This window comes from Mus musculus, chromosome 15 (genome assembly GCF_000001635.26).
Source record: "Mus musculus strain C57BL/6J chromosome 15, GRCm38.p6 C57BL/6J".
NCBI classification, from domain to species: Eukaryota; Metazoa; Chordata; class Mammalia; order Rodentia; family Muridae; genus Mus; species Mus musculus.
The window spans coordinates 92,474,625-92,488,297 of NC_000081.6; the positions used below are offsets into that span (position 1 = coordinate 92,474,625).

General features: G+C 38.6%; 1 protein-coding gene across 2 annotated transcripts in view; it reads left to right on the plus strand.

The window, feature by feature from the left end:
* Positions 1-13,673, plus strand: part of Pdzrn4 (PDZ domain containing RING finger 4) — a 375,018-nt gene that overhangs the window by 77,815 nt on the left and 283,530 nt on the right. Inside the window, exon 1 of one of the 2 annotated variants that reach the window (XM_030248560.1) lies at positions 11,771-12,098. The exons of the other annotated variant lie outside the window; for it this stretch is intronic. The gene's annotated coding sequence lies outside the window, so the exon portion shown is untranslated. Of the gene's footprint in view, positions 1-11,770; positions 12,099-13,673 lie in introns of those variants that run through there. 2 annotated transcript variants of the gene reach the window in all.

Consider the following 13,673-nt stretch of genomic DNA (forward strand, 5'->3'; position numbering starts at 1 on the left):
CCCGCAGTTCTGGTTCTGGAATGAGGGATCTTCCTTGCACCGGTGATGGTAAACTCTCGTCCCGAGTTTTTTCTCGTCCCGGAATTCGGCACCAATTGTTATTAGACGCGTTCTCACGACCGGCCAGGAAAGACGCAACAAACCAGAATCTTCTGCGGCAAAGCTTTATTGCTTACATCTTCAGGAGCCAGAGTGCAAGAAGCAAGAGAGCGAGAAAACGAAACCCTGTCCCTATTAAAGAGAATTCTCCTTCGCCTAGGACGTGTCACTCCCTGATTGGCTGCAGCCCATCGGCCGAGTTGACGTCACGGGGAAGGCAGAGCACATGGAGTGAAGAACCACCCTCGGCACATGCGCAGATTATTTGTTTACCACTTAGAACACAGCTGTCAGCGCCATCTTGTAACGGCGAATGTGGGCGCGGCTCCCAACAACTGATCACCTTTCTCTGTTCCTCTTCTCCTTACCTTGTTGAATTGCACCTGATTTTCCAATATGTGGGTTTTAGGGGAAAACCAGAAACTGTAGAGAGAATCTCTTGTAAGCTTCACCTGTCAACAAAAAAGCTGATGGCCAGTGAGCTGAGGCAGGGAATAGGAGGTGGGACACTGGCAGGAAGAGAGAGGATTCTGGGAAATAGTGAGAGTATAAAAAAGAGATTCAAGAGAATGTAAGGGAGATGCTAAAGAAGTGGGCTGGGACTAAAGAGAGGTAACTAACCAAATGGTAAATATAGAATAGTTAGAATAGTTAAATAAGTTACAAGATAGTCAGAGAATAAACCACAGCTTATAGCCTACACCTTTAATAATAAATAATTGGTCTCAGAGTCATCATTCTGGGAGCAGGGGCTAGAAGGAAAAAAAAAGATTAATATATTTTAACAAACAACTGTAAGTAAGATGAAGTTTAAAAGTATACTTAAAAGAGAATTGTTTGAACCAGGAATAAGAGATAAGATTAATGTCTAATATGCAAAGACCTAAATAAATAAATCCAGAATAGGATAAGAGGGTATCTAATAAGAGTAAAATCTATGTCTTTAAGTCTCGTGGTAATGATAAGGAAAGGACAATTAGCAAACTGACAAAATATGGAAATAAAGAGAATTGAGGGTGAACAGAAAAAAAAAAAAAACTTGACCATTTGAGAGCCAGACTGAAATTGGTGTGTGTTGGGGTGTGTGTGTGAGTGTGTGTGTTAGTGTTACTATGATTTGCATATGTTAAGTGTCTGTCCAAGACTTAAACATAATGAAGTGTTGGTTTCGCATATTAACAATCTCTACAATCTTTAAAGACCACTCTTGTTCTTAATATCCCTCTTCTTTTCTTTGCCCTATGACTTACGCTATTAGGGAACTCTATTCAGTTGCTCTTTCCCCTTCCAGACCTGCAAAGAGGATTTAGCCAGGATCATAGTTACATTTGCAAATGCCATCTTCAGGACCTAAGTACATCTTAACAGCATTGACAGTTCCATTATCACAGCTTGACCATGCCAGGCTTTATAGCATTGCTAAGTAATCTGTGTCAATTTTTGCTCTTGAGAAGAAGGGGCAAAAATATCTCTTAAGATAAAAGGAAATCTTTATTTAAAAAAAAAAGAAAAAAAGAAAAAAAGAAAAAAAGCGGCTCTTCCCCCACAGTATCCTATATTGAAGACACTAGCAAGCTGTAATATTTTATTCACAAGACAAATTATTCTTTCCAATATTCTGTCTCTTTTTGAGGTAATCTTGCTGTGGAAACCAGTTCTGTTTAGGCCAAGCAGTTCTAACCAACATAAAAGGGGATCTTTGTATGCTTGCATGCTCATGAATTCATAGAGCATTAAGGGGCGTGCACAGATCTGATGCCTGGCACTCAGGAGCCTCTGGATGCTTTGCGATGAACGTCTTCTGATCTGGGATATAAATTAGGCCTCCTGCTAATAATATATTTATTTCAGCACACATAACAAGCATTAAAATCTTTTTATACATCTGTAAAATTCCCTGTTCTGGAAAAGAATCAAAAAGTAGATAAAGCATTAAACAGTTTGAATATTCTTGTCGACAATTTAATATATTTGATGTTGATTTTCCCTGCAATGAACCCTCTGATGCTATTTCATCATAGAGCTTCATTTGGCTTCAGTAATTTCTTAAGTATCACATCAGTCAACACATATGTTCAGTCTGATGTGTGTGTGTGTGTGTGTGTGTGTGTGAGAGAGACAGAGACAGAGACAGAGACAGAGACAGAGACAGAGACAGAGAGACAATAGGGGATTGAATGAAAAATAAGCAACATGGGGAGTTACAATCTTGCTAATTGAACATAATTGGCAATAGCTTTACACAGCGTAATAGAGGAATCCAGGGTGAGACAGGGCAGTGCTGTGTGTTAGAATTTCCAGCATACAGGGACACTTTGTTGCTTCTAGCAATTCAGGTGAGTTTAATATAATTTTAAAGTTCCACGAGGGGATTTTGATAGGCACTGTGCTTTGAGATCTATTGTACCAAACCCATTAGAATGACATTGTTGTGAAGGAATAACAATGATACATTAAGTCATTAGTACTTCAGGAACTTGACTTTTCAATTTACTACCTACTCGTACGGAACACGACATATCTTCATAAAATGTCAAAAGCCTGTTGGTCCTCTCTTAGTATACAGAGCCAACATTCATATTTAAGAATATGTATGCATCTTTCGCTGTTTTACTTGTTATTGGGGGTGATTAATGCCCTACCGAAACAGAAATAAATTTGAATCAGATGGAGAAATGTGTTCATTTGACAGCAACAAGAAGAATGGGATGGCTTTAAAAGGGAATTATGGGAAATGATGGTGAGCGTGGTGAAAGAATGCTTAGCTTTATAAAATGTTATTGTAATTTCTGTTTTATACAGTCCTTGAAGGATATTCAACTTGGAAGAGAGAAAGTAAGAGATTTTGTATTTAAAAGAAGGCACTGCCAATGTGTGTACGGAATATTTTTTAAAGATTAGTATATTTGTACATATTTCTTTTTAGAATTTATTCTTCAAGAATTTTTATATGTATAGAAAGAGATATGATCATTGCATCATGCAACGATCCACCTCATCCTCTTTCTCCTCCTCCTCCATTATAGACCAACAAATCCATCCATTATGGCCTAACAAGCCCAATTACTGATGCTCATATGTAGGTGGATGTGGGACCATCTTTTGTGGTATAGGAAACCAACCAGTGGCCAAACCCCTAAGTAAAAATGATTCTTCTCACCCCAGCAACTATCAACTGTCCATAAAACCTCAGGAGTGGGAGCTTATAAGGTTCAACTCCATCCATACTGCAATTGCTATTGACTTGATAGTCCATGAGTCCCACAATCATGACATGCTCAGAAAACAGTGTCTCACAACTTCTTCCCCCATTCCTCTGGTTTTTACATTCTTTCTGTCTGCCTCTTCCATGACGTTCCTTGTTACATGAGCCTTGACAGAGGTGAGGGTATGACATGTACTATTTAGGGTTGAACACTAATAGTTGCTTATTCTTAGCATGTTGGCCAGTTATGAGTCTCTGTGTTGGCAAATGAATCAAAGATGGAAAGAAAGAGTATCTAATAACCCAAGATCGCTTTAGACCTTAGAAGAAACATGGAGCCTGTGGGTAAGACTGGAAAACTGCTCTCTCACAATTTGGTTATTTCGCTTTTTGTGCTGCCTTGCTTATTTTCTCCTTTTATTGAAGTTGCATTATCTTTGTTCATCTACCCAGTGCCTCCCACAAAGGCATGAGAAATCTTCACTGTGCTGCTATAATAGCTCATCTTTGTTTCCGCTAGTGCGTGTCCAACTCAGGTCTTGAAAATTCCAAAATGTAAAGCACTTTTGACAAATTTAGGTTCATGGAAAATAATTTAAAACTCACAGCAGTCCCTGGGGGGTGGGGGATGGTAGCTTGTGCTGGCAGAGAGCATATGAGAGAAACTGGGGCTCGATGATACAGTTGCCTGGGGACAGTGACTTGAATTGAGCCAAAGCTCCGAATTTGTTTGCCTGCATTGCTCATTCTTGTTGAGCCCCACCCTGTTCTTATACCTGTATTTTCATCTAAACGTGTGTAGAGTCCTACCCACAAGAAACAAGTGAGTGTATATTTCATTGTGAAGTGACATTTTATGAACCCGGCTTGCCCTTGTCCTCACACATGCCCATTTCAAAACAATGAGGGCCTCTTTTGACAACCAGTATATAAAATTAACTTTAATTCATTCTCCTCTACTATCACGATCATGACAATGAAAAGGCCAAATGGCCTTTGAGGTCCTTCAGCTCTTCTTTATTATATTATGACGCTTTGATCCACACTACTGGAGTTTGACCTTTGAATTTGATGAAGATGCATCTGAAAGGTAAGAGCAGGCATGAACTTTGGAACCCCTTTGTTTGAAAGACATAAATATGGACATGAGTTTTGATATTGCCTGCCATAATTGTGGCTTGATTTTTTTTTAAATCTCAGTTAGTAAATCACAATAATTCTTGTGCTCTTCACTTTTAAATAAATTATAAATGAAGCTTTGATCTTAGTTTGCAACTCTGGGAAAATTAGGTCTCACCACTCATAGGATTTATACCTGTAGTGCTCACCACTTGTAAACTATAGTAATGATTCTGAAATCATCTAATTACGACTAAGGTAATCTGCACTCAGAGTAATTTACCGTGCTCATGTACATTGTATGCAACTTGTTTTTATTTTGTTATTTTTCTTGTTTTTCATATTGAAAAGGTGGAAAATCCTGGGTAAAACTTAAGTTTGCAACCCAACATAAATCAAAGTTCCATTCTTCAGCCTGAAGGCTCCCTCCCACCTCCATTCTCAGTGACCCTGGGAATGTAATCGTTTCAGAGTGAACCTTGAATCTGGTCTAGACAGCAGGTGACTTATGAAGTGTAGAAGGGTGAGGTGTCCAGGGAAAGAGGCAAATCCTGCAGAAACGAGCTTCGCAATAATGCATTTTCTTTGTTGGCATGCCAGTTCAGGTAGAGCTGTGACCCTTTTTCCGATTTGATCAGGAAGCTGTTACTCACAATTGAATGCTGTTTATCCATTCTGATATGCAAGCCTTGTAGCCATATCTCGTGATTATAATGCTTCTGTTTTTCGTTTATTGACCGCGTAAGTCAGGAAGCCTAGGTAGGAATAAAGCTAATATAGTCAAACCAGAAAAGCAGCGAATAGGAGGGTCTACTACCTTCCTTAATCTTTGGAGACTATCTGACTTCTCTGGGTGAGTAATACTCCCCATAAAGAAATAAGTTAGAAATCAATGTTAATGAGAAGTTCTGAGATTAATATTACACTGAGAAAAGGTAATAAAAAAACAAAACAAAGCAAAACAGAACAAAGAACCACAAAAACTATCTGCTGGAGCCCTCAGAGAGTGAATCCCACAGATACTATTAAAAAGAAGCTATGAGTTCAGAATCCACAGAGTCATTGCATAGAGTCAATAAAAATAGGGAAGGATAAGAACACCATATTTGTATTGTATTGGTCCTGATACCATTTTTATTAGTACTTTTGAACAGTGTAATCCAATCAAGAAAAAAAAAAGCTGAAATTGTATTCCATATGGCAATCCGGAGTAGAGGTTTGGTGAATATCAGTTTAAATCTGTTACTTTCAGTTCTTCATTAAAATCTGAAAGTACCTTTCAGAAATGCTAGTTCCATTGCCTGGCTCATTCAAGGTTTTCATAAACGCTGTCTGCTTCTTACTCAGGACTTTAATCTAGGGTCCAAAATAATGCAATTATGTAATTTTCATTCTCTCTCTCTCCACCTCTTTGCGTATGTGTGTGACTTTCTCCCCACTTCCTCTCATTCTTTGTCCCTTTCTCTCTGTAATTCATGAGAGAGAGAGAGAGAGAGAGAGAGAGAGAGAGAGAGAGAGAGAGAGAGAGAGAGAGACTGACTGACTTGAGGTCCTCTGCAGTCCAACTGCAAGGCAGGGTGGCATTTGGACAGTTGAGGAAGAAACAATCAATCCTCCTGCTCCAATAGAAAGTCATTCTGGAGTCAGAAGACAGTGAACCAGGATTTAGCATCTTATGCATCATTATTTTTCCTGTAGACACATTTATGTAATTACCTATAGATAACTCTATTTGCTACCATTGCATTCTGACCGCTCAGCCGAAATCGTTTCCACATCATAATAATTCATTAAAGAGTACTCAAGGTTTTATAACTTTGTTTATGATTAGAAATGATTAATGCTTATTGCAGAAAGCTGGGAAAGCAATGGAAATTTACAAATGAGCTGCAGTTCCAGAATAAACCTGCACAGGCTCCATGCTTATGCAGAGTCAGCACAATGAGATGGACAGCCCTAACCATGCATCCTGAACCAAGACCCATCCAGGCCAGCATGTCTATAGCACACTGTGGTGTCCTCAGTTTCTATAATGGAGACGGAAGTCAGACTGCCCATCCTTTTTCAAGCTAAACATACCCACAGCGACATTATTTTCTGCTACTGCCTATGATTGTCTTGGGAACCTGTTCAAGTGAGAGGCACGCTTGTTTCCAGGTAACTTTAGGGTGTCCTGCAGAAAGAAAGCACGTGTCTACATGCAGACTGTTTGCTCTGTTTTCTGTTTAGACTAAGCAGACAAGGATTTCATTGAGTGAAGTAGGAAAAGACAATACAAAAGAGAAATCTCATCCTGCTTTCTGACTGACTACCTATGAATTAAAACCCATTGAATGACATGAGGAAAGTTCATTATAAGGAACAATTTTCTGGTTTCAGAAATAGCAAGAAATCACATCAAAGAATCATACCAAAAGTTAAACTGGAAAAAAAAAAAGCTCAGCTGGTTATTTCCAACCTTTTGTGTATAGCTTTTGTCTTGTTGACTTGCATTTCCTAGCAGTTTTAATAATGAATGTAATATTGTATCTATACAGTTACATCACTTATTAAGAGAATCTCTCTTTTCAATGTTATACATAGTCAGATGCCCACACTTCTAAAAGGCTCAAGTACAAGGTAAGATCTTCACTTTTCTGTGTGAATTTCTAAAAGCCTTCTTATGTAATGAAAAATGCACTACAGAATCAAGCAATAAACAAACAAACTAAATAAATAAATAGGCAACTGCCATTAGGAACACCTTTTAAAAATAAAGTATGTAATACGAAAAGGCGAAATCCCACGGAACCCCACCACAGACAAAACCTAGAGACAACTAAAGATCTTCTCCAGAGATGAGTCCCCTTAATGGTTAATACTAAGTGGTCAGCCTTAAAATCATATGCATAAAAATGACACTAAAGGACTGGGGATGTTGTATTTATATATGTAAGTATGTGTGTGTATGTGTGTCCAACAATATCAAAGAGAAAGAAACCAGCATTTGGAAAGGGAGCAAGGCAAGTGGTACATGGAATGGGTTGGCGAGAGAAAACGGAAGGAGGAAATTTATGCAATTTATATTTAATGTTTATATGGTTTAATGCAATTTATACTTTAATAAACCACACAAATGAATATGTCAATAAAAACGCTAATGGGGTCCGTATTTTAGTAGGTTAGATATAATAATAGTAACAGTACCTGGAATATAAGAAGACATACAAGAGTAAACTTCAGAATATTGCAACTAAGAAGACAGAAAGCCATCTGCTGTTTATGCCACAAATGCTAGTCTATGCAGATAAACAAATTGCTCTCCAGTGTTTGAGTTTCCCATCTGCTTCCTCGCTAAACTGGGCCAGTCATCAGAAAGCCGAGGGTTGGACCACGTTCTCATCCACACAGCTGCTGTCGCTAAGTGAGGACTCACCACTGGTTGGGCTCTTTCTGATCCTGGAACCGTTTTAGTATAATTGCTGGCTCTGCTCTTTAATATCACACCTTAAACTCTTGTCATTGACCTACACAAATAAGTCGATCTACATACCTATTCCTATGGGGAAAGTGCTGTAAACCTCATTACGATAAGTGGACACTTCCAACTGAGTGTGTATGCACCCTGTGTCCTGAGATAGCTAAGTCATATTGTTCTAGTAACTGGTCTGCTAACCAAAAACATCTACTTCTTTGCCCATTGATTGTTTTGCTTTGACATTTGGATGGGATCTCACCTGTCCTAACCACTGTATTTTAAGTAACTAGACAGCCTCATCTTGTCTTAGAAGGTAGACAGCATAAGAAAACAACCTGATGGGCAAATGTAACAAATTAGCTTTTCATTTCCTTGAGCAGAGATGGGCACTTCCCATAACCCTGGGCACTATAAATTCACGGATAACTTTCTGATCTGAACAATTACATTGGACACTCTGTTTGGAAAACTTAAAGTTTTATTTTTGTGAGGTAGTTCTGTTTAAAGGATTGAAACTGATTTCTACCCTGCAAGTGTTTCAAAATTTATAGATTTCAAATTAGTTCTTATTGGGACTCAGAAGCTGGTTCAGCAGTTGGGATTCATTCCAAATTTTTGTTGTGGATATCTCTGACTCTCTGTCTGTGTATGTGTCTGTTTCTGTTTCTCTGTCTCCCCTGTGTATTTGCGTGTGTGTGTATAATATGTAATATATATACATATATGTGTGTGTGTATATATATATATATATATATATGTGTGTGTGTGTGTGTGTGTGTATAATTGCTGGCTCTGCTCTTTAATATCACACCTTAAACTTACATATATGTATGTATATGCATGTGTATGTGCATACACATGTACACACAGATACCAGAGGTCAGTGTTTGGTGTATTCCTCAATCATTCTACATCTATCTATATCTATCTATCTATCTATCTATCTATCTATCTATCTATCTATCTATCTATCTATCATCTATCTATTTTGAGACAAATTCTCACTGTATAGCTCTAGTTGCTTAGATCTTACTGTGTAGCCCAGACGGGCCTCCAGCTCACAGAAATCCACCAGCCTCTGCCTCTTGAGAGGCATGGGTAACCACTCTAGGCTCCACTTTAATTTTGACACAAGGCAGACCACTAAATACACAGCTCAGCAAAAAGTTAGACTGCCTGACCAGAATGCTTCGGGGAAACACCTGTCTCTTTACCCTCATCATTAGGATACAGACATGTACCACTGCTCCCGGCATTCTGATGGATCCTAGGGATCCTTGCTTAGGATTATGAGGCATGTCACCAACTAAGCCATCTCTCCAGCTTCAAAATTTTGAGGATTGCTTCTTAATGAAACTCATACTAGACAAGTGTTTCAAAATATATACGTGGAATTGATTGTATATTAATAAGTATAATGAAATGTCCAAAATTAACTTTCAAACTTTAGTTTTCTTGAACTCATTAGAAACATCCCAATCAGAAAAGAACACACATGGTGTGTACTCACTGATAAGCGGTTATTAGCCCAGAAACAGAATATCCTAGATACAATTTGCAAAACACATGAAACTCAAGAAAAAGGAAGACCAAAGTGTGGATACTTTGCTCCTTCTTAGAATGGAGAACAAAATATACCCATGGAAGGAGTTACAGAGACAAAGTTTGGAGCTAAGACAGAAGGAAAGACCATCCAGAGACTGCCCTACCCGGGGATTCATCCCATATACAACCACCAAACCCAGACACTATTGCATATGCCAGGAAGACTTTGCTGATGGGACCCTGATATAGCTGTCTCTTGTGAGGCTATGCCAATGCCTGACAAATACAGAAGTGGATACTCATAGTCATCTATTGGATGGATCTCAGGGCCCCCAATGGAGAAGCTAGAGAAAGGACCCAAGGACCTGAAGGGGTCTGCAACCCTATAGGTGGAACAACAATATGAACTAACCAGTACCCCCAGAGCTTATGTCTTTAGCTGCATATGTATCAGAAGATGGTCTAGTCGGCCATCAATGGGAAGAGAGGCCCCCTTGGTCTTGCAAACTTTATATGCCTCAGTACAGGGGAATGCCAGGGCCAAGAAGTGGGAGTGGGTGGGTAGGGGAGCAGGGCGGTGGGGACTTTCGGGATAGCATTTGAAATGTAAATGAAGAAAATAACTAATAAAAAATTGAAAAAAAAAAGAAACACCCTCACTTAAAGGAATCCAAATTAGGTACTTTGTCACCCTTCTCTCTGTCTTATATATCATGAAAGAAAAAATATTCTGCTGTTATTTGTTTGTGTTTTGCGGGGCTTTGTTATCTGTAGGAGTTGTTCTCTTTTAAGTCTCTTATTCTTTTTTCCTAGAAACCTTTATTGATGAAATGTTTTCTGTAGCAGTTTCATGCGTGTTTACAAAACAGTCTCTTCATTCTCACCCCACCCTCTCTTATTGTCCTCCCTTCTGTTATCTCCCATTATATGTTCCTTTCCAACATGTGTGGTTCTGTGTTGTTTCGTGACCCTCTGATTTTAATCAGGACCATCCTATGGCCACCATCCAGTGGAGCCTTGTGTACTCACACTATTAATACACAACCGAAGGTGATGGCTGACTTTCCCTCAGAATCTACCAGTTACCAATAGTTCCTATGAAATACCTCCCCAATCATTAAATTGTCATTCCTTCTAGACATCTTAAATATCTACACATATTCACTGAAAAGGCAAGCAATACTGATTAAAGATTGGAATAACATTTTTCTATAAGTATCCACATTTAAACTGCCAGGTCAATTTAGGGGAAGTGAGGTCTTACCCTAGTATCTATGGCCTCTCCAGTCATACATCTTTCACCAGTAACACATATGGTACGTTCCCTTCTGTGGTGTGGGCCTCAAACCCAGTCACTAAAGCAGCAGCGAGTACAGCAGACTTGCCGGATTGGCTTTGTCATTCATAGCGTTCACAGCTGGGTAACTTCATCTATACTATCAAAATCAAGGCTTTTCAAAGTGTTGATGGTCAATTATGTGCTAAAGTGCTAAAATAATGAAAGATCATGGCAGAAAGTCAGAACTCCTAGAACACTAAAGAGGTTCACTTCTTTACCTGACCTGGCTGGTGATCAAGGCACCTAGATTACTACTTGCATGCATTGTCCTCAAGCCGGTTTCAGAGCTCACTGGGACACTACTTTTCTCTTAAGGCAGGCAGCACAAAGTCTTTTACTTTACTCCAAGGTGAGGATCTCATCTGTGGCTTTGGACAGCACAGTCTTCTGTAGACAGGGTGTGCCTTCAGGAAAAGATATACAACTTAACTCCTCATTGTTATTGCAAGGGAAGATCCAAATCAATTTTAAAATGTAAGTAGTATAGCTCCTTGGTATTCTGTGGAAGCAGTGCCCCCTTTCTGGAATTTACATAAGACCTTTAGTGGAATTTGATAGGCATCAGAAAAGGAGAAAAGATGTGCGATAAAGGAACAATGAAACAGAATACAGCCCAAAGCAATGCAACTCTCCGAGTCGGGGCTTCCAGGATAAACAAGTGAAGCAAACATATTATTTTTCAGGAGATGGAGAGATTGGCCTTCTTATTGTAATGCCAGGAAAATGAAAGCAAGACATTATCATAACCAAGTAGGAGACTAGAAAGAGTAAGGGACTTCTGTATCATTCAAAGTTTCTTTTATGCTCCCAGTCAGTTAGAAAGTGATTATTAAAAAATATACCACTAGTACAGTAATGATGGTGATTGTTTCAACATAGATGTTTCTTTCCTTGGAATGAGGCAAAAAGTATCTGAAGTATTTCATTACATTTTATAGTCATACATAATCATTTAATTTATTAATAAATATGCCTAGTATGTTTTTCATATCAATGTGGTTTATATTAAGAATAGTTTTCATGGTAGAAAATTATATGCAGGTTATTTGGGAATTAATATAACGTGGTTTTAATCTCTTGAAGACACAAGCAAATGCTTACTGGATAGACTATTTCCTCTGAGTTTTATTTGTTAATCAGACCTTCACATTCTTCACATTCTAGTTGAACTTTAGTAAGTCACTGATTCTCACGATTGGACTGACTGAGAGAGGATTTGATTGTTGTTGTTATTGTGATGTTTCAGTGTGATGTCATAATGCACACCGTGACACGGTGCAAATTCAGATGATCTCGTTGCTGCTTCTTTGCTTGCTCTGCGTGGGACTTTGCAGGTAACAGCAGAGTCTAAATGTTTACGTATTCTCAACTTTAGATCTTCACTTTTACAAAAACAGTATCTTGGTACGTAAAGCAAAGTCTTTAAAAAGTAGCTCACAAATTCAATCTAGTGAGGAGGTTGATGGTTTTCAGAATAGATGTTCAGCTCAGAGAGCTGTTGAAACAAGTGGACATCCTAGTGCCTTTGGAAAATCCTTATCAGGGAATAAATTCTGTGGTTTATATAAAGGATATATTTAAATTAGAAACCAGTGTATTCGCTATGAATTTTTGTTTCGTGGCTTCTAAAATGTGTGTCCTAATGCTTTCCTCTTGTAGACAGAGACGAGTGTAGACACTGTTTTTCATAGACCTATCCACTGAGAACAACTAGCTTTGTGGTGCAGGTTCAAGATCTGTGCTTTCCAAGCCAGTACTCACTAGCTATGCTTGACCATTTAACAGTTAAATGACTAGTTTGAATTTTAAAAGTTACATATGTAAGGGCTTAGTCAAAAATAGGTTCGAAATTTTATTGAATTTTTGTGGTGACTACATGTTGATTTGAGAATATTTGAGAATTTTCAGCCCAGTTATAGTTCTTCTAAAAACCCGACACTAAAATATCAGACAAGTTCAAGTTACATATATAGCTCCTATTTTTGTTTATGTTATTATTTCTATTGAGGTCCACTGATCTAAAAGTCAATTTTATAAATTAATGTACTATAGCAGCGTTCTCTCTCTCTCTCTCTCTCTCTCTCTCTCTCTCTCTCTGTGTGTGTGTGTGTGTGTGTGTGTGTGTGTGTGTGTGTGTGTATCTAGAGACCAGAAGTAAATATTAGAAGGCCCCACACTTGCCTTCTATGCTATTTTTTGAGACTAGGTCTATCAATGAAAGGACCTTTCCAATTCAGCTGCACTGGCAGGTCACTACTTCCCAGGGGAAGCCAGTCTCTGCCCTCCCAGCACAGGAGAAAACCACTGTGTTCATCTCCTTGCGTGAGTGCTGGAGATTCAGTTCACATCCTCATCGTTTGTGTGGAGACCTTTCATCACTGAGCCATTGCAACAGCCCATCTATAACAAGCATATTTAAGTGACCATAATTATTATTTATGAAAGAATAAGTAAGCAGTATTATATCATCGTTACTGATTTAACTTCTAATTAAGATATAAATATTCTTGAGCCTGGATTTTTGTTTATATGCCATTTTATTGTCTGATAGCCCAATGACATTTTAGTCTTACTTTTAAAAGAACCTAGAAAACTGTATATCAGCACCGTCCTTCCTATGCGCACTATGTACTCAGTGTACTGTAGTGTGTGGACCTTTTGGACCACCGTGTGAACTAATTTTGAGTTTGCATGTCTCATACATAGACTGCACGCTCATTGTCTACCTTCCCTGAAAAGCAATCTAAGAACCTAATGTGGCAAATGATGTGAGTGCTAGTTCCTCTGGAAATGAACTCTGTCAGCTGTACTAGGACGGACAGGGAGACCTGGTTTTGGAAACTCATCTGAACAGTCATTTCAACCCAGGATAAGGCTTACTGCAAGAACAGCCAGAAGGGACCCTTGTG